Source organism: Cheilinus undulatus, linkage group 5, assembly GCF_018320785.1.
Source record: "Cheilinus undulatus linkage group 5, ASM1832078v1, whole genome shotgun sequence".
Classification (NCBI taxonomy): Eukaryota; Metazoa; Chordata; class Actinopteri; order Labriformes; family Labridae; genus Cheilinus; species Cheilinus undulatus.
In genome coordinates this window covers 6,263,556-6,283,955 of record NC_054869.1, presented here as the reverse complement: position 1 = coordinate 6,283,955, position 20,400 = coordinate 6,263,556, and positions in this window count along the sequence as shown.

Below are 20,400 nucleotides of genomic sequence, written 5' to 3'. Positions count from 1 at the left end.
TGGAATAGGGAATAGGGTATTACTTTTTTCTGTTTACTTGCTGAAACACTTTTTCACAACATGAAGTCAGACTAAAACATTTTATTTAATCAAAAGTTTACTTTATAAAGCTACACATATATGAGGCATATGTCAGCTTTCAGTATTAGTGTCATGTATCATAATAACACCATAAATAAACTGAAAAAAGCTGAAAAACTTTGATGGTTCAGATCCAAAATAAATCTCTATCATTCTTGCCAACTGCTTGTTGTATTTATCATTTTTGCTGCTTCGGTATTCGCCTTTCATAATCAAATACTCTCCTGATTGATTTTCCAGTGTTTTATAACTGCATGAGCTGCCAGGATGGTTTTATACCACATCCACTCATGATGTTCTCCTTAGAAAATTGAGGCCTCCATATTGCTGCGGGTTTTACAAAGTCATTCATCTTCTGCCACTATTTCAATTTGCATATATCATTTTCCTGACATGAAGAGTAAAGATTTTTCCACTCACAAAATCCAGTTGGAATAATCCATCAGCTGATTTATTTTCCAGTCGTTCCAGGCGGTACACTGGAGGGATTGAAAAGGGGGAAAGCTCCCACGGGTTTTTTGGTCCTGTGGGTGCAGAAATGCCCTTTTCAAATACCAAATCATAACTTTTTCTTCCCTTGATACATGGACTGATTCTGTTACAAGTCTGAAGAAATGTCCTACTATAGTTCCTGGCAGTAGTTGAGACCATGTACACATCAGATACACACGCATACACACTGTAACTCAGTAAGTTTCTTCTAACTCATGCACCGCATACACCTGTGTCAGTTAGCTCAATGCTTGCTGAGGTCAAGGTGTGCCATGGAAATGTTTTTAACCATATGCTATCACCATACATCAACTAAAGATGCTGTAACACATGTGAAAGAGGCTATTAGACATGAATATGCTGGGCCTTTTAGCTTGATCTTAAAAGAACCATGCAGATTAATACATGTTAACTTTATCATATGAACATTGTGTCTTTTTAGGCTGCATGGTGGTGCAGTGGTTAGTGCTGTTTCTTCACAGAGAAAGTTTATGGTTTGGATCCCATTTGGGCAGGACCTTTCTGTGTGGAGTTTTCATGTTCTATCTGTGTGTTCTGGCTTCCTCCCACAGTCCAAAGACATCTCTTTTTATGCTGATTTGGAACTCTAAGCCCTGTGATTGACTGGTGACCAGTCCAGTCCAAAAGACAGCTGGGACTGGTGGGGGACACTGAAAAGGGTAAACTACATCAGAGATGGGTAACTTTGCTTAACAAGAGAGCTGCATTAATTTTATTGTCAATTCCAAAGGGCCAAGTTGTTTCTGATGTTTGGATATTCTCAGTTAGACCCCTGTGATGACTAATAATTAAATAACAGGAAGAATATGTTGCTTTCCTGATCATTTATTATACCAGCAATTGTTTTTAAACTCACATAAAAATAGTTTCTTCAATGAGATTAAGAATTAAATCAGTTTCAACTGCTGTTTAAGTGAACATGATATGGTATGGTATCTTACCTACATATATTTTGTTCAAATGCATTTAGCTGTGAATATAATTTTTCACATAAAAGATTGCAGCCAACTGAATATATACATATATATATATATATATATATATATATATATATATATATATATATATATATATATATAGTGGATGTAGTATATGTATATATATATATATATAACAACTAAATACATTTAGATATATAAAAAATAGATATATAAAAAATAAAAAATATATAATATATATATGAATTATGAAAAGAATAAGAATAATAAATGTAAAATATTTCAATAAAAGAAATAACAAATATGATAAAAAAATTAAAAATAAATACAGATGAATAAAAATTTATTCAAGAAAAATTAAATAGATTAAAATCAAGTAAATGAAAATATATAAATAAAGTGAAATGAAAATAAAAATTAAATGAATAATTTTCAAATTTTTATGAAATTAGAAAACAATAAAATAAATGGTACAAAACACAAAGAAAAATGAATCAAAAATGTTTGGGTTTTATTGGTATTTGAAATAAACTTTTGGGCCAAGTTTGATGAGGTGGAGGGTCACATGTGGCCCCTGAGCCACCAGTTGCCTAAACCTGAGCTATGAGGACTATGTTAATTAAAAACAGCTTTCCCTACACTCTTAGAAGTAAAGGTGCTGAATAGAACCATATAAGGTTCTTCTAGTTGTCCTCATAGGAGAACCTTTTTTGGTTCCTGTTAGAACCCTTTATAAAGGTTCCACCCTTCTGGAGGGTTATACCCAGAACCATCTGCGAAAGGTTCCACCCAGAACCCTCTGTGAGAGGTTCAACAGAGAACCCTGCAATGGTGTAGTGGCTTCACTGATAACCCTTACTGAGTGTTCAATCCAGAACCCTTTCACCCTCTAAGGGTTTCATCTAGATCCCACACAGGGAGTTCCACTGAGAACCCTTTTATATTTCAAGGGTTTCACCCAGAACCAACACAGCGAGTATTTATGCATGTTTAGTTTATTAGTTGATGTTTTAGTGAGAAGTGTTTTTTAAAGTGTGACACCATGAGTGAGGGGGTCAATGTTGCAGACCACCCTGTCTGTACTTGAGTGTATCTGTGGTTGAGAATAAATAATGGCTGCTCATGCCTCCTGTGTGAGAGCTTGTCAAAGTCATTGAACTTTTCTGGGAGCCATTCGTCACCACAATATGAAACTGGATGAGTACTCAGGAAACACAGACTGTCACCAATAGCCATATTTTCCAATAGTGAAAAGTCCTTTAAAACATGACTGCACCCAGATGGAGCAGTCAATCACTCCCTCCCTGGTGGGGTGGAGACACACAGTGAGTCTAAGAGTTGGCTTCGTCACGTGTGGAAATCATGGTGGAAGCATTGCCTGCTGGTGCCAACAGATGCACTGACAGTCTCACCCATGGTTTTTTTGAAAATTTGGAAATAGCCCCTCCCCTTAAAGATCTAAACATATTAAGTTATCTCAGCTTAACATGATCATTGCATTGCATCTTTCAGCTGAATAGTACAAAAAACTAGTCTGACTTAGTAATGTCAACGTTTTTGACAAAACATAAAAGAGTAAGTAATGATTACTAAAAAGTTTAAGTATCAAGTAAATGCTGGCAGGGAGAGACAAAAATTCCAAATTTTGAAGATTGAGGGTTCGAGACATGATCTTCCAAACAGAGAGCACATCGTGTTGCTTCATTATATATTTGCACTGTATTCTTAGGTTTAGTGTTGTACATCATGACTTGGAAATGATCACAAAAAAAACAATATCAAAAAAGATCTTAAGCAGACAAACGCCCCTCAACTCAATCCCATACACAGTGTATCTCACAGTAGATGGAAAACCTATTAACATAGTTTTGGTTTGTGGCAAAGGAGGGTTCCCACACCAGGTCTGAAACTGGTCAAACAAAGGGCTGGCTTTGGCTGGCTGGTTAGTGAAGTTGTCTGTCTTGGAGACTGGGGTTCAAGACCCAATGTGGGAACCCTCCGCTTTGCTACACTGCTAAATACATGTATCCATTTAACTATTGTATGGCATGAAATGATGGAAAAGACATTTAAGACTGTGGCAGAACAAGTACAATGAATTGATAAGGGTATTACAGTTACATCTGCATTAAAAATACTATTTGAAACATGGCTAAACATTTGAATATTTGAGGGTGAGGATCTTCTAATACCCATGTTTTCAACAGCCCTTGAAGAACTCCTTCTTCCAAAAAGGGTTCTCTGTATTGAAACGGTTCTTACAGGAACCTTTAGTCCAAAGAACCCTTGAAGAACCCTTTTTTCAAAAAAAGGTTTTTCAGAAGTAAATGGTTCTGGGTAGAACTTCTGCCCTTCAGGAAGAACCCTTTTGGAACCCTTACTTCTAAGAGTGTATGGTGTATTTACTAAACAGTAAACAAGCATTTTTGGTCTTGTTAATTAATTTCTCATAATGAGGGAGAAAAACTGTCAAAAGTGCCCTTCCTGGTTCACGCTGCAAGCAGTCTTAGATTGCTTCATGAGTATTTATATTGGTGTTTATATGAATGTAAACACCCTTCAATAGTATGTCCTTACTGTGCTGCACATCTAGTACATATGGTTAGAGTTAGAATATGGACAGATGATGTTTTATGTCTGCCCATGCTTTCTTTTTACTTCAAAGTTCAGTTTGTAGTTTTTTAATGTGTCTTGTTTTCCAAAGGGGGTTCTATTGGTTTTACACACAAGCACATACTTTACTTCAAAGCTCCTGTGAGAATGTTCTAGCTGGTTATAAAATATCCAGAATCAATTCAGGTGACTCTTTATGCTCTAAAAATAAAAACAAGGACTTGAGCAATAAGATGTGCTATTTCTTCACAGTAACTTTTATTCTATAAATCTGCTTACAGAAGGAACATGTCAGACATAGTGATCAGCAGCACTGTGTAAAAAAAAGCCTTTTACCTTAGCATACACTGCCAATGAGGGATGCATTCAACTGTTCAAAGAAAACACAATGAGGATTTACACAAGCACGCGGCAAGATCAGCAAGAGATGAGGCACTCAGATACAGAAGACCAGCTGTAACAGTCATTTTCCACCAGCTGGAGCTATCGCTGTGGTCAGTGAGTCTGCTCTCTGCTCCACAAGCCTGCATGTTTACCAGCACAGTGACTCTTGCTGGACCAGTTTGGTGTTTTGAAGGAGAAAATGGAGATAAAGTCATATCAGCACATACATGTAGATGTTAATCTGCAAGGCTAGCAGTGCCAAAAATAGCCACAGTCGGAAAACCAGTTTGGCATTTTTTGCTTGCAAACACTGTAATCCTGTGTTTAGCTAAATGAGCCTGATGCTGACTGTTTTCTGAGTGCTTTATTAACTTTAGACCAGTCTGAATTTAAATTTGTCCTAATCGACTCTTAAATTAGTTGCGTTGGAACGTCCCTAGTCATGAAATCTGATGCACACCAAAAAATCCGTCCAGGTGCAAATCATTTTTCCTACTGTATAGCCTAAAGCTTTTTTTTAAAGTCAGTACATTCTTTTGTAAGGTTTCACTGTTGAGCCTACTTTTAAATCATCACCCCATCTTTGCATCATTAACCTCTAGGTTTGCTATTTATACAGGAAGAGAGAAATTTTCCTGACTTGTAACCTTGCAAAGAAGATAGATTGGCCAGATTCCATGTCAGTCATCAGGCAGATCCATTTTGCAAGCTCCAATCTGAAACGACTGTTCCAGGTCTGAGAACAGACTGGAACAGCCACGTCAGTCAGTGTCGTTTGAGGCGAGTACGAGGCGGTAGCTACTGTACGAGGCGGTGGCTACTGGCAGGGTTCAGCTGGACTGGAAGCCAGTAGCAATGGCTGCGTATGGTGTAGCAATTAGCTCAGATGTAGCTTTAATATAGCAGCAGTTTTACCACAACTGGATTGCATTTCTTTGTAAAACAAGAGCAAAGAACAGACTGAAAGCTTTTCATGGATGAGATATTTTTGCTCTTCTCCTTATCTGCTTCAGCATAAGTTTGCAATAGTTACAGGCAGGATTTAGTTGTATTGCAAGCCAGTAGCCATGACTGCTCAGGTGTAGTTTTAGCACCAGTTTTTATCAGATCTGGACAGCATAGAGCTCAACAGTCCCACTTTTTTGGCAGCTCTGGTTTGGGAGAAAAAAAATCACCATGTAAATCCCCCATAGACATTTCCATAAGTTTCATGGATGCCCAGATGTCTTTAAAAACTGTGTTGGCAATTAGCACCAGTTTTTGCCACTTCTTTTTGGCACTTTTATCCCACTTTGGCTGCTTTTTGCCCATAATTGCCACTTTTTACTCATTCTTGCTGTTTTTCCCATTTTTTCCTCTTCAGATACATTTTTTTTCTACTTTTATCCTTTTACTACCACTGTTTGCCACTTACAACCCATGTTTGCCATTTCTATATCCCATTTTTAGCCCTTTTTGCTGTATTCTGCACATTTTTGCCAATTTCGCCCTTTTAAGGCATTTAAGCTCATTTTTGCTGCCTTCTGCCTATTTTATGTCCATTTGTGATTCACTTTAAACCATTTCCTGCCTTTTAAAACACATTGTTGCAACTGTGTTGCCACTCAATGCCATTTTTTACCATTCTTTTTGGCACTTTTATCCCATGTTTTGTTTCTTTGATGACATTATTATTTAGGTTAAAAATAAAATACGGATCACATGGATTAATTTTACAATGGACCATGATTTCACTGACCTCCCAGTTTGGATCGGTCCCAGAAAGCTCTCTCCTTTCTCCCCCCTTATGGGCAGCCTTGGCTGTTAGCCTTAGTCAACTTTAAAACAACAAAAGTCATGAAATATTTCACTCTGTATGGGGTGAATCTAAGTTTCTCTTTTTGAAGTACACACAACAAAATGATCTTTTTCATGATAATCTAATGTTTTTAGATGCACCTGTAAATGTCAAACATGTGGCTTGAGACGACCTTCCTGGAGGTCGTGAATATCTTGGGGGTTCAGTCGTTTCTGAGAGCAGAGCCTTTCACTGGATTATCTGTAAACCCCTTATCATGAAGAGGCTGTGCAGCCAACATGCCATGTGATGGATGAAGAAATGACAAAGAAATGAAAACAAGTTTGGCTGCCATTACAGGATTAACTGTCAATCTGTCCCTCAGACGACTTTAAAAATGAACGTTGGCTGCAGCAGGAACCAGACGTGATGTAATCTTTGACCTTCAGTTGTTATGACCCCCCCCCTATTGAACAAACAATGAAGATGCTTCACTTTCATACTGATAATTACTAAAAGAGCCCATCTTACGGTGCATTTACTGGCCCTCTCTGTGATGAGGAAGGCTGGAGAGCAGCAGTGATGTGAGGTGCCACAAAGGGCTCTAATGAGGAACGGTGCACTGAGTGCAGCAGGTTGATGAAAAAGAAAACCTGAATGCTTCAACAATTGGCAACGGCAGTGCAGAGGACAATACAAGTGATTAGTCTGGGACGGGAGAGCTCCAGTGGTGCCATTCATTCAGCCTGAAACCCATCAGCTCTACTGTATGTCAGTCTTGATGCCAACTAACCAACATCTGCAGTTAGACTCAGGAGGTTTGACTTCAGATTATGTCACAAGAAGTGTACACGTGACTTTAAAGTCCTAATATGCAGCCTGTCACCTCTCAGTTAATTGCACATTTATTTATTACACATGCAAGGATTTTTTTTTCTGTGATTTAGTGCAAAAACTGTATACTTAAAACAACTGAAACTTTAAAAAATTGCAAGATCAGGTAGATCCTATTTGAAAAGGCAAACTGTTTCACAGCCTAAATCAAAAGCATGACTGCCTCTTGTTTAGGCTGGTTTTTGTCCAACGGAGCAGCTGATGGGTAGACCTCAGTGCTTTAGCTGGAGTATAAACATGGAAAGGTCAGCTGGGTGAGCTGGTGTCAGTCTATTAAGAGATTTAAAAGCTAACAATAAAACATTAGTCCTGTAACAGAATTCAGCACAGGTGGAGTTCCCTCTCTTTGCAGGAGGTAAGCACTTGAATTTTGCATCACTGTTGGCGCTGGATGAATGACTGATCCAAACCCTCATACAAAGACTTGTAATAATCATTGTGAACACATTAATGCATGGATCACCCTCTCTAAATCTTAAGGTGGGAGATACAGTGCATGCAGAAAGTATTCAGACCCCCTTCACTTTATTCAACTTTTTTATGTTCCAGCCTGATGCTCGGGTTATTGAATTCTTTTTTTTCCTCATTAACCTCCAGACACATGAGTTTTTCTTTGGACAGCAACGTGATTTCTTCCTAATTTTTTGGGTCTGATATGTTAACATTTCAGGCTTTTTTGAACAGGAATTTCTAAGAAAAATGTGCTCACCAAAATCCCAAAAAATCCCATAAAAAGTACCTCCAAATTTATTGAAAAAAAACATCAAATCTTGTGGTGAAGCTTTAACTCAAAATCTAAACATTCCAATAAAAATCCCCCCAAAATTCAATGCTAATATCCCCAAATATTAAGGAACATTTTGTAACAAATTCTAAAACAAAATTACAAATATATTCTCCAAAATTCCATGAAGATGACAGTGAAATCCAAACATCTGTATAAATTCCCTAAAATTTCCGTTAAAATTCCTGAAAATTTTAAACAACAACCTCCACCCCCAAATCCTCCATTAAATTCCCCCAAATTTATGAATAAATTTCACAATTTCCCATGAAAATGGCAAAAAAAAATTAAAGCAAATTTACCCAATTCTTCCAATGAAACCCTCCAAAACATATCCCCTAAATTTTCATGAAATTACTTGCTGATTTCCAAGCAAAGTGCCCAAAATATCCAAAGTGCAATGTATCGCAACATTTCAAACAAATTGCTTACATATAAATAACACACAAAGGTACATCTCAAAAATTTAGAACATCATGAAAAAGTTCAATATTTTTTTCATTCATTTCAGAAAGTGAAACCCAAATATTATTTAGACTCATTTCACATAGAGTGAAATATTTCAAGCCTTTATTTCTTGAAATGTTGATGATTATGTCTTACAGATCATGAAAATCCAAAATTCAGTGTCTCAGAAAATTATAAAATTACAAGATCAATAAAATAATAAAGGATATTTTAAACAGAAATGTCAGGCTTCTGAAAAGTATGTTCATTTCTATGCCTTCAATACTTGGTTGGGCCTCCTTTTGCATCAATTACTGCATCACTGCTGCGTGGCATGGAGGTGATCAGCCTGTGGCACTGCTCAGGTGTAATGGAAGCCCAGGTTGCTTTGATAGCGGCCTTCAGGTCATCTGCATTGTTGGGTCTGGCGTCTCTCATCTTCCTCTTGACAATATCCTATAGGTTCTCTATGGGGTTCAGGTCAGGCCAGTTTGCTGGCCAATCAAGCACAGTAACACCATGGTCATTGAACCAGGTGCAGGTGCCAAGTCCTGCTGGAAAATGAAATCAGCATCTCCATAAAGCTTGTCAGCAGAAGGAAGCATGAAGGTCTTTAAAATGTCCTGGTAGATGGCTGCGTTGATTGTGGACTTCAGAAATCACAGTGGACCAACACCAGCAGATGCCATGGCAGCCCAGATCATCACTGACTGTGGGAACTTCACACTGGACTTCAAGCAACGTGGATTCTGTGCCTCTCCACTCTTCCTCCAGACTCTGGGACCTTGATTTCCAAATTAAATGCAAAATGTACTTTCATCTGAAAAGAGGACTTCGGACCACTGAGCAACAGTCCAGCTCTTTTTCTCCACAGCCCAGGTAAGACGCTTCTGATGTCGTCTCTGGTTCAGGAGTGGATTGACACGAGGAATCCGACATTTGTAGCCCCTGTCTAGGATTGGTCTGTGCGTAGTGGCTCTTGATGCGCTGCCTCCAGCCTCAGTCCACTCCTTGTGAAGCTCCCCCAAATTCTTGAATGGATTTTGCTTGACAATCCTCTCAAGGCTGCGGTTCTCCCTTATGCTAGTGCACCTTTTCCTACCACACTTTTCCCTCCCACTCAACTTTCTATGAATGTGCTTGGATACAGCACTCTGTGAACAACCAGCTTCTTTAGCGATGACCTTTTGTGGCTTACCCTCCTTGTGGAGGATGTCAATGACTGTCTTCTGGACATCTGTCCAGTCTGCAGTCTTCCCCATGATTGTGTAGCCTACTGACCCAGACAGAGAAACCATTTAAAGGCTCAGGAAACCTTTGCAGGTGTTTTGAGTTCATTAGCTGATTAGGGTGTGACACCATGACTTTACAATATCGAACTATTTCACAATATTCTAATTTTCCGAGACACTGAATTTTGGATTTTCATGATCTGCAAGTCATAATCATCAACATTTCAAGAAATAAAGGCTTGACATATTTCACTCTATGTGTAATGAGTTTATATAATATATGGGTTTCACTTTCTGAATTGAGTGACAAAAAATATTGAACTTTAGAATTTTTTTGAGATGTACCTATACCTGCTGAGACTTGAGTTTAAGCAGTGCAAAGTTAGGCCCCATGCAGTATAGATAATGCTGCATACACCATGATGCAGAGTCAGGTCTAAACGTGGAGATTGGCCAGCTCATACAGGAATGACAGCAGTATCAAACAGCCTGCTTGTGCCCGCTGTTGAACACACTGCCTCTCTGTGATTCATAACTCGAATGAACAGTTATAAAGTGTCTGGGGTGAAGCCATGGCAGGTGCAATTTTGCCTGGATCGAGAAGCAAGAGATCAATTTTCCCCTGCACCAAAAAATCCTGCAACATAACAACTTCCAGCTCTGGCGTTTTGATGAAGCCTGCCAAGCGTGTTAGCGAGGCAGCCTCAGGGTGACACATAACTCTCCTCCAGTGATAAACAGTGGGGGGTTCATTCACACAGCCGCAGGATTCGAACAGATCTGCCTCGGTTTGTTTTGTTGTGATTGTGAATCATTTTGTGAGAAATTTGGATGGCACACCAGTGTGATTGTTTGGGAAGGAATGCGGTAATCAGTTATAAATCAGGGCGATTATGGCTGCATGTGAAAAACCGTTGACTCTTATTGCTACAGCGGTCTCTCCTTCCCTCCATGTTTGTTTCTCTTTGAGTTACTGTGGGGCCTCTGCCTCACTGGAGGCTTTAAGAAAACAAACCATCGCTACTGAAATATTCAGGCATCCCATGAGTCTGTGCTTCTCTGAAAGATGCAAGGATCATCAGTTAGAAGAAGAGAAGACAATGCCAGATCATAAAGTTTCAACGTGTTTTTGCTTGCTCGCTTTCTGACAACTTAAATCAATTTTGCAGAGAAAGACAGCAGAAAAGAAGTCACTTGCACTGCCTTGCATGGCCAACACGTGGCAGGAAACATACATTTCCCAGTGGAGAGTGTTATACAAGACAGCAAGCAGAGACCTGACCGCATCAGAGAGTTTGGTCGCACCGTGCTTGACAGCTGCCCTCACAGGAGAGGTTTCAGTCTGCATCACGACGGATGGTTTTCACACACAGCTCAAAGAATATTAATGAAGACAGAAGCAGATATATGCTGCTTTCACACCTAAATCTTTTCTGAGCATGCATGAATCACGGAGACGTAACTGTATCCACTGCACCTGCGATACAGTGGAGTAAACAGGACAAACTGTGGTTCAACTTTATTGGAATAAAGCTGAAAAACACAGCTGCTGGTGTGTCAGTGAATCTGGAGTCATAAAAACAAGACTCCTGAGGATCGATATCAACCTGCTGTCCTCTCTCTATCACACCTCGCTGCCTCTGAATTTCTCTCTTTGCTCAGGATGACGACTGTTCTGGGGTGTGATATCCACCGTCTGATTCGCTGCGACAACGTTAGTGTAAATTCTGAATCATGAGCCGACGCAGGAATGTTAAAGGAGATTAAAAGGCTGTTAAAAAGAGGGATGGTTGCAGACGAGGAGAATTCTTATGTGGCTTGAAAAGGCAAGAAGGACGCGCAGGACATTTTATGAATTAAAGGAGGACGGTCAGCAGGTCTAAGGCACGCTGGATTGATTCTACCATTTGGTCTGCTAATGCAATTGTGTCTTAATAAAGCTCAATCTCAGGCTCCCCTCTAGACTTGTTCTCCCTCTTCTCTCCATCTTCAATACTTTAAATCAGGTTACTCCACTATACCAACCATAATTCTACTGGGAGCGTGTGTCAAAACTGAAATCTATTTATTTTAAACTTGTTTTCCTTCATTTCAAACTTGACAGACTTACTTAGTGCATTTTGGGGATGAATGGGCCTCATTCATGAATCATTCTTAAGATGATATTTGTTCAAGTTAATTCAATTTTTAAACCTTTATTCATCCTCAGGGGACAATTCAAGGCTTAGAGCAGCAGCATTTAAAAAAAGCAAAGAGCAGCAACAAGAGTCAGAAGACAGTACAATATAGGCATAATTAAAAAAAAATCATAATAAAGTATATAAAACTAGAAAAGCACTCGGAGAGCGCAGACCTCCGCCATTAGCCCTATCTCCCAATAGTGGAGAATCCTTAAAAATATTCCTGGATCCGTCCCCATGTGCCCCCCACCACGGCATTCTCCGATTACTCCCTCCCCAGTGGGATGGAAACACGGTGAGGCAAAGCATTGGCTTCACTACGGGTGCCATCAGATGCACCCATGGTCTCACTGGACGACTGGAAGTCACGGCAGAGGGTGAATATTCCTCTATTCCTCCCAGCATTGTGAGATTTTTCGCTACAATTCGCTGTCTTTCTCTCTGTTACGCTCCGACTCGTCTCCTCGACCAGACATGCGTCTTTCAAACTCTATAAACTCCAAAACTTTGAATAGAAACACACCAAAAACATGCTGCTGATTGAAGTTACTCATGTCCGCCATCTCCTGGTGTAAAGTGGTAACAGCACAGACCTCTGGCATTAGCCCCATCTCCCTATAGTGCAGAATCCTTCAAAAAATTCCTGGATCCAGATGGTGATCCGGATCACTCCCAAAGTCTAATCAGTTCTTCCTTATGCCATTTCTGACATTTCCTGAAAATTTCATCAAAATCTGTCCACAACTTTTTGAGTTATGTTGCTAACAAACGAACCAACAAAGGAACAAACAAACAAACCCACCCGATCACATCACCTCCTTGGTGGAGGTAAATATCAAATATATGCATCCATCCATTTTTTCCTGCTTATCTGGGGTCAGGTCACGGTGGCATCAGGCTAAGCAAGTCAACCAGATAAGGCCAGATAACATATATAATCCCTCCAGCAGGTTCTGGGTCTACCCTGGGGTCTCCTTCCAGCTGGACGTACCCAGAAGACCTCCATAGGGAGGTGACCAGTATGCATCCAGATCAGATGCCCAAATCGCTCCAACTGGTGATGCGACGAAGCAGAGGCTCTACTTCGAGGATGCTCCTCCCTCATTGCTCTTCTTTCCTCTGTTTTTCTGTATCTTCTTCTCTTTCTTGCATTTCCCTCATGTCTCTTCCCCCTTCTCTCCTTGTGCATCTTCCTCTTTTCTATTTCTGCATCTCCCTTGTTTATTAGATTTCTTCTCCTTTTCTGCACATCTTTCTCCCTTCTTCCTTTTTCTTTTTTCCGTATCTGTTTTCTCCGTTTTTCCTTTTTTCTGCATCTCCCTCTTCTCTTTTTGCATATCTCTCTTCTCTCTCCTTCCTTCTTTTACTTTTCTTCTTTCTCCATCTCTCTTCTTTCCTCTTCATCTCCCTCTTCTATTTTTCTGCATCTCTCTTATTTTCAGATGCGACACTACATACAATCCAAACAGGGGGGCTCTTTGGGCAGACCTAGATATTCATCATTGGAGTCATTATTATTAGAAGGCAATCTTAGAAAACATATATCACAAATATACAGTTTACTATTGAAACATTTCAAAGCCAGTACTACAGGACTAAAGGAAAAATGGGAGGGGGATCTAGCCATTCAGATGACGGACGAACACTGGTATCAGATTAACGAACAATCACAGAGGATTTATATCAATACTAGACACAAACTGTGTAATTATAAGGTTATACATAGAGCATATTTCACACCCAAAAAACTGAGCCATATCAAAACCAGCTTATCTCCTCTCTGCCCTCAATGTAAAACGGAGACTGGCACACTTGTACATATGATATGGTCCTGCTCAAGGCTTAGACAGTGGTGGCAAGAGGTGGAAAATATTCTTCAGAAAGTATCGCTGTGGGCTGTTTCCCTTTCAGCAAGGATTGTGATGTTGGGTGATTTGTCTGAACTGAACCTCCCCTCTCAGAGAATAAAAAGTTTTGTGAGTCTAGCTGTAACAGCTGCCAAAAAATGTATCACATCCAAATGGAATCATGAAGATTCCCCCAGTGTTATCCAGTGGATTAATGAGGCTAATTCATGTGCTCCTTTAGAAAAAATAACATGTACCATCAGGGGTAGCCTGGGACTTTTTCATAAGACCTGGGACCCTTGGATAGCCTTCATGGAATCGAGCCAATACTCTCTATAATAGCCAGCCTTTTAGCCTTAGCCTAAATTCTACCGGTTTTGCTCGATGGGAGGGGGATGTGGGTGTGGGGTTAGTTACCTGGGAGGGGGGAGATGTATATGTACAGAGCTTAACAAATTTATTAGACCACCTTTCATATTTGTCTCAAAGACCATCCAGCATCATGAAGTGCTTTAATGTGGACTCTTTCATTTTCAGTGAGCTCTCCCATTTTACCATTTTGAACAGGAATGAGGGATTTCAAACTGAATTCACCCAAATTTGAGACGGCTCACTGGGCTTCTCTGAGAAGTCAGAAATGAATCAAGCACAACATTCAACCACTAAAACTCATTTTTCTGTTCAGGAATGCAAGTAAATAACTATAATATGACATATTAATCAAGAAATAATAATGTACTTTACTATTTTTTCCGTTTTTTTGTAAATCAGTAAATTTGAAAATTCATGGATAACAATAATAATTCTATTTTAGCATTAAAAATATCATTTGGGTTAAAGAGCTTCCACATATTGGTGTATTAACCATTGCAGAAACATCAAAAATGATTTTGGTAATTACCAGTGCTGATGATTTAGGGCTGTGGCATAAACCTTAGTTTGTTTAGGGTTAGGGTGGTCTAATAAATTTGTTAAGCACTGTATATGTGTGTAAGTGTATTGTATTCTACATTGCTGAAGATATGGTGTATCCTGTCATGGCTCTGGTGAATTGTTAGGTACTGTTGTTCTTTGTTGTATTGTGTTATGTTCTGTTTTGTCATTTGAATAAACAAAAAATGAATAAACAAAATTTTCCAGGAACAAAAATAGTAAATCTTCTTGTTGAACACAGAATTAAAATGCATTAAAAATCGCTAAAATCGCACGTAATGGTGGGAAAGGTGGTGAAATTGGATTTTAAAAGTAGCAGAAATGGGTCAGAAATGCAAAAAATTAGATAAAAGTGGCAAAAAACAACGACGAAAAAAAAGGCAAAAATGGATTAAATTGGAAAAAAAGGGCATATTAAGTGGTAAAAGGGGATTCAAATGTGAGTAAAAAGGAAGCAAAGTGGCAAAAATATATGGAAATTTGGTGAAATGGGATGAAAATTGATATAAACTGGCAAAAAAAAAGGTTAGCTGAAGCAGAAAAAAGAAACTTGCATATCAAATTGTGTAATATGGCTTAAAAATTGGTGAAAGGGGTTAATAGTGGCAATAATGTCAGCAGAGCTAACAATAGGCAGGGAGTGGCAAGATCTGGTTTTAGAAGTAAACAGGCAGGCTCTGCTTTTCCCTCTATCTTTTTCACTGCAAACAGTTTTGACAGATGGCTGTTCAGCATGAGTCTGGTTCTGCTCAAGGTTTAAAAGTGCGTTTCTCTTCAACACTTTGCTCAATGTTGCTTCTAGCTGAGCTCATGGTGGATTAAAAATGGATCTTTATAAATAATGCAACAAAGAATATGGTCCAGACCTGCCCCCTCACTGTATATAGTGTCTGTGTATAGCCATTGGCTATAAATTGGTGTTGTACAAATACAGATCAATTATGTGATTGATTGACCTTTAGCTACTTCACATAATAGCTGACCATTCACTTTCCACAGCAGATCAAAATAAGACACGTTAGAACAGTGTTGTGTTCCTCACTAGCTTCCAGAAGTCACATTTTCACAGAAGGGCATCAGGGTGAGCCAGTGTGTCAGATGGGATCTGTGTGTTTGATGAGGGTTGTTTGTCATCCAGGAGTTCCAGAGGCATCGTGGCATTTGTTCTTGGCAGGGGTTATTTAAAGCCTCAGGGGATTTGTAGGACGGTGTTGCTCCGATGGTGTCAAGGATCACTTGAGCTGGTTCTCGTGAGCGGCTGCGGTACTGCAGGGGAGACCATGTTCACTCAGTGAGAGGCTTCCTGTGTATGGATTTATGGTCGCATTAAAAGAAGAGGCGTAGGAAAAATCAAAACGTATGATCAATACGGCTTCTCTGTTTGAATTTGGATGATGAAGGAGACTTCAGTCATATTCTGATTTATGTAAGCTGGTAGATCACAAATTTAATGTCACATAAAATCAACCACTGCAATATCAATAAAACCAAATACAACACATTTAATAGTGTATTAATAAATACACTCCAGTAAAACCCTGCTGATGTATACCGGAGAAAAAAAATAAACGTGCAGCTTTTGATTTATTAGCTCATAATGATGTTGCCTGTGCATGCGTGCATAAGGTTCCTTTATCACTTCCTGACATATGAGCACATTTGTGTGAGCCAGTATACGACCAGCACTAAACTGTAGCCGCTGAATAATGCTCCTGTGATATTAATGTCAGTAGAAGTGACTGTAAATCTTTGCATTGTGATGCTTTATATCAACAGTGTAGGTGTTGTGTAAACAGGAGCGTCTTTGAACACACAGACCTTGACCCTAATTTTATGGTAATGACTTCAATTTATCTACAGAATGGTACACGGTGATAATATCAGTCCTACCGCTCATCTAAAGGGAATAGTAATATCCTGTTAATATTAAGTATTGCTATATAACTCCTGAAAATCTAATATGATCACATTTATCTTCTTCATCTTTCATGAATGCACCAATCAGCACTGAGCTCATGTAGTTTAGAGCCAGGAGTAGTGCATGTGATCGGGAGCTTAATTCACACATTCACTGAGATTCCTATTTATTTTTATCTCAACTGTCTTTGTTATTACAGTATAGAACTCACAAAAATGTAGCCATAATGAAAAAGAAACTATACTATACAGCAGTGTTGCTCAACCCTGCTCAACCAAAGAGCCAAACTGTTGAAAAATACCTTTGCAAGAGCCACAACCTAATCGGTGAAGCAAAAACAGCTTGAAGTAGCAATAACAATAAGTTAGAGGTGGCAATAAATGGTCAGAAAGCAGCAAAAATGGGTGTAAAGGGGTGAGAATGGGGAGGAAAAGTGGAAAAGAGGTGAGAAGGTAGCAAAAAAGGGGATAATAAATGGGATAAAAGTGGCAAAAAGAAGTGGCAAAAATGGGCAAAAAAGAGGAAACAAGTGGTATTTAATAGCAAAAGGTTGCTAAAATGGGTGAAAGGAGGCAAAAAATGGTGAAAGGGGGAAAAAATTGGATAAAAGTGGCAAAAATGGGTAAAAATTTGCAAAAAATGTCAAAATTGGAAAAAAAAAGTAGGAAAAATGTGGTATTTAATTGCAAAAGATAGCTTAAGTGGGTGAAAACTGGCCAAAAATGGTGAAAGGTGCAAAAATGGGATTAAGTGGCAAAAAGAAGTGGCTAAAATGAGCAAAAACTAGGAAACAAGTGGCACTTAGCAGGATAAGTTTACACTTGATGAATGCCAGGTATTTGGACATTTTTTTTCCACCATGTCTTTCTTTTTTACAATATTATTTTTTTACCCTTTTGCCTTTATTTTTATATTATAGCTGAAGAGAGGCAGGGCATATGGGGAAGAAATGTACCATTATGTACCAGGATCAGGATCTGAACTGTGACCAGAGCATACACAGAGGGCTGTAGCCTTGGTTTAAGGGTGCCTGCTCTACCAGCTGAGCTAAACTGGCAGCATTTTGACGTCATTTTTCAACATCTGAGGTTGCTGCTAGGTTGTGCTATGAATTGCACAAGATGGACTCTTTATTAGTCGGAGAGGGGATGAAACATCGAGAATGGGGCCACCTGTGATGCACCTAGTTAACATAATTCCACTTCAGATGTGCCCATTGAGAGATGCAGCCCCTGAAATGGGGCATCGCCTCTCCCTCATGCTGAAGTTTACAGTTTCTTTCTTTCTTTGCACCTTCTTTTAAGTGTGAATTTACAGTGTCTGTTGTTCATTTTGTTGGTGGCGAGTGTAAAAATCTATTTGAAGACTCACTGCATAGCAGAGGATATTAAAGGTCAGTGGAAAAATGAGCTGAGGCAAAGCAAATAAATCAAATATAATGAGGCTATGCACTTATAAGTAAAGGAAAACAACAGCTACTAAAATGCTTTAGATATTTATATAGATATTTGGATCTACAGCAGGGTAACAATTCAATGCTAATGAGGCAAAGTAAATTGATTTACATTGTCAGTGACATATACAACAATCAACAATATTCCCACAAGAGCCTCATAGGAATACAAGAGTCTCTCTGGGAATCCAAATATGGACATAAGCTATATGGACATAAGTATTTGGCCACCTGACGGTTACACCAAGAGGGACTGTAATGGCATTTTAATGTACTTCAATACGGACTTGATTTCCCTTTTGCAGCTATAACAGCCTCCACTCTTCTTGGAAGGCCTTATCCAAGATTTTTGGAGTGTGTCTTTGGGAATGTGTGCCCATTCATTGTGTAGAGCATTTATGATGTCAGGCACTGATGTTGGATGAGAAGTCCTTGCTCACAATCTTCGTTCCAGTTTATCCCAAAGGTGCTCAGCGGGGTTGAGGTCAGGGCTCTGTGCAGGCCGGTCAAGTTCTTCCTCACTGAACTCATCAAACCATGTCTTTACAGTCCTTTCTTTGTGCACTGATGGAATAGAAAAGGGCCTTCCCCAGACTGTTGCCACAAAGTTGGAAGCATAGCGTTGTCCAAAATGTCTTGGTATACATTACGATTGGTAGATAAGGAGTCAAGGCCAAACCCTGAAAAACTGCCCCATACAATCATCCATCCTTCACTAAACTTCACAGGCAGCCCAGTGCCATCAGGCAGGCATCCGCCAAACCCAGACTCTCCCATCTGACTGCCAAACAGAGAAGCGTGATCCATCACTCCACAGAAGAGGTTTGCACACAGTCAAGTTGGAGAGTATGGAAGTTGTAGAGTAGTTCACCTACTTTGAGATGGCAGACAAAAGTCAAAGCCTTTCAGTCCTTGGTCCTCCTGTCTTACTATACTTTTGTGAGGCCTGGACATTGACTGATGGCCATAAGCGCCAACTGGACTCCTTAGTGACAACTTCTTTTCGGCAAATCTTTGGGTATTGTTGGCGAGACTGTGTGTCTAATGCCGATGTGCTCAGGAGAACGGGGATGGGAAGGGTAAGCTGCTGGATACGGGAATGGCAGCTGTGCTTTTACTGGCCCCCCAGACCTGATCCAGCTCATTGCATACTAGGTGCCCAGGACTTGGTGGGCCGGTCCAGATGCTGGGGGCGACTATGTATGTTGCAGACTGGGAGGATACCTGGAGAGACGTGGCACGGGCCTGGCACAGGACTGGACGATGGCCATCAGGAGGCCAGAGCAGTACAGGACCAAGGTTGATGCGGTGACGTGCCGAACTGGCATTTTCTCCCATACCTGACCTGAACTGACGGTCCTGTGTCGGCGTGCTTACATTAATGCCTGTGGAAGTTCATACCTTTTCAGAAGAGCGTTGGCGACTTTTACACACAATGCACCTTAGCAGTCATTGTGATTTTATGTGGTCTTCCACTTCATGGCGGAGTTGCTGTTGTTCCTAAATGCTTCTGCTTTCTAGTAATAACACTTACAACTGACAGTGGAATATTCAGCAGGGCTGAAATTTCCTGAACCATCTTATTACAAAGATGGCATCCATCACAGTAGCATGCTTGAAGTCACAGCTCTTCAGAACGACCCACTTAGTATCACAAAGGTTCCCAAATTGAGACTGCATGGTTAGGTGCTTGATTTTATACACCTGTGGCTCAAGGTCTGATGAAGTGACGTCAGGATTGATTGAAAAAACTCTAGAAGATTATTCTGTTCTTGTTCTGTCTTATTAAACAGACATAAAAGAATCACCAGCTTTCTTTTGTCTATGCACATGTGCTCTCTTGGTTTTCTTGTCCTGGTTTTGTGCTATTATGTAATTATTTGAAACCACGTCCCCTTTTCTATGAGAGGTATTTTTCCTCTCCAGATTGCCCGAGCTCCTCTGATCACACTTCAATGTGCCAAATGTCCTCGAGCTCTGCAACTTGTCACCTATCAATCCACACAGAGACTGTCAGAAGCATAATTTGCTGTCACTGTACAGTGCAGAATTGTTTGGACATTTCAGACTTTCTCTACAACATGTTTTCTTCTCTCCTTCCATCAAAAATAAATAGAAGTCAGATATTGCTGACAGTAGGTAATTGCACACCTGAGAGTTATAATAACAGCTCCATACCTTGATTTATTGAACAGTCTCTCATTAAAGGAAAACAAATGTCAGCTTTGTTCAGCCAGCCTCTGTCAGCAATATGTGCATAGATTAATTGTCTTGAGTGACTTGACACCCGTGTGCCTGTGTCGAGTAAACACCCACAGAGCTGTCGTTGTTGGCAAGTCGTTTGAGCGCTCTGCCTCTCAGACAAACAGCTATTACTGTTCTCTCAAACAGCCTCCTCTTCAAACA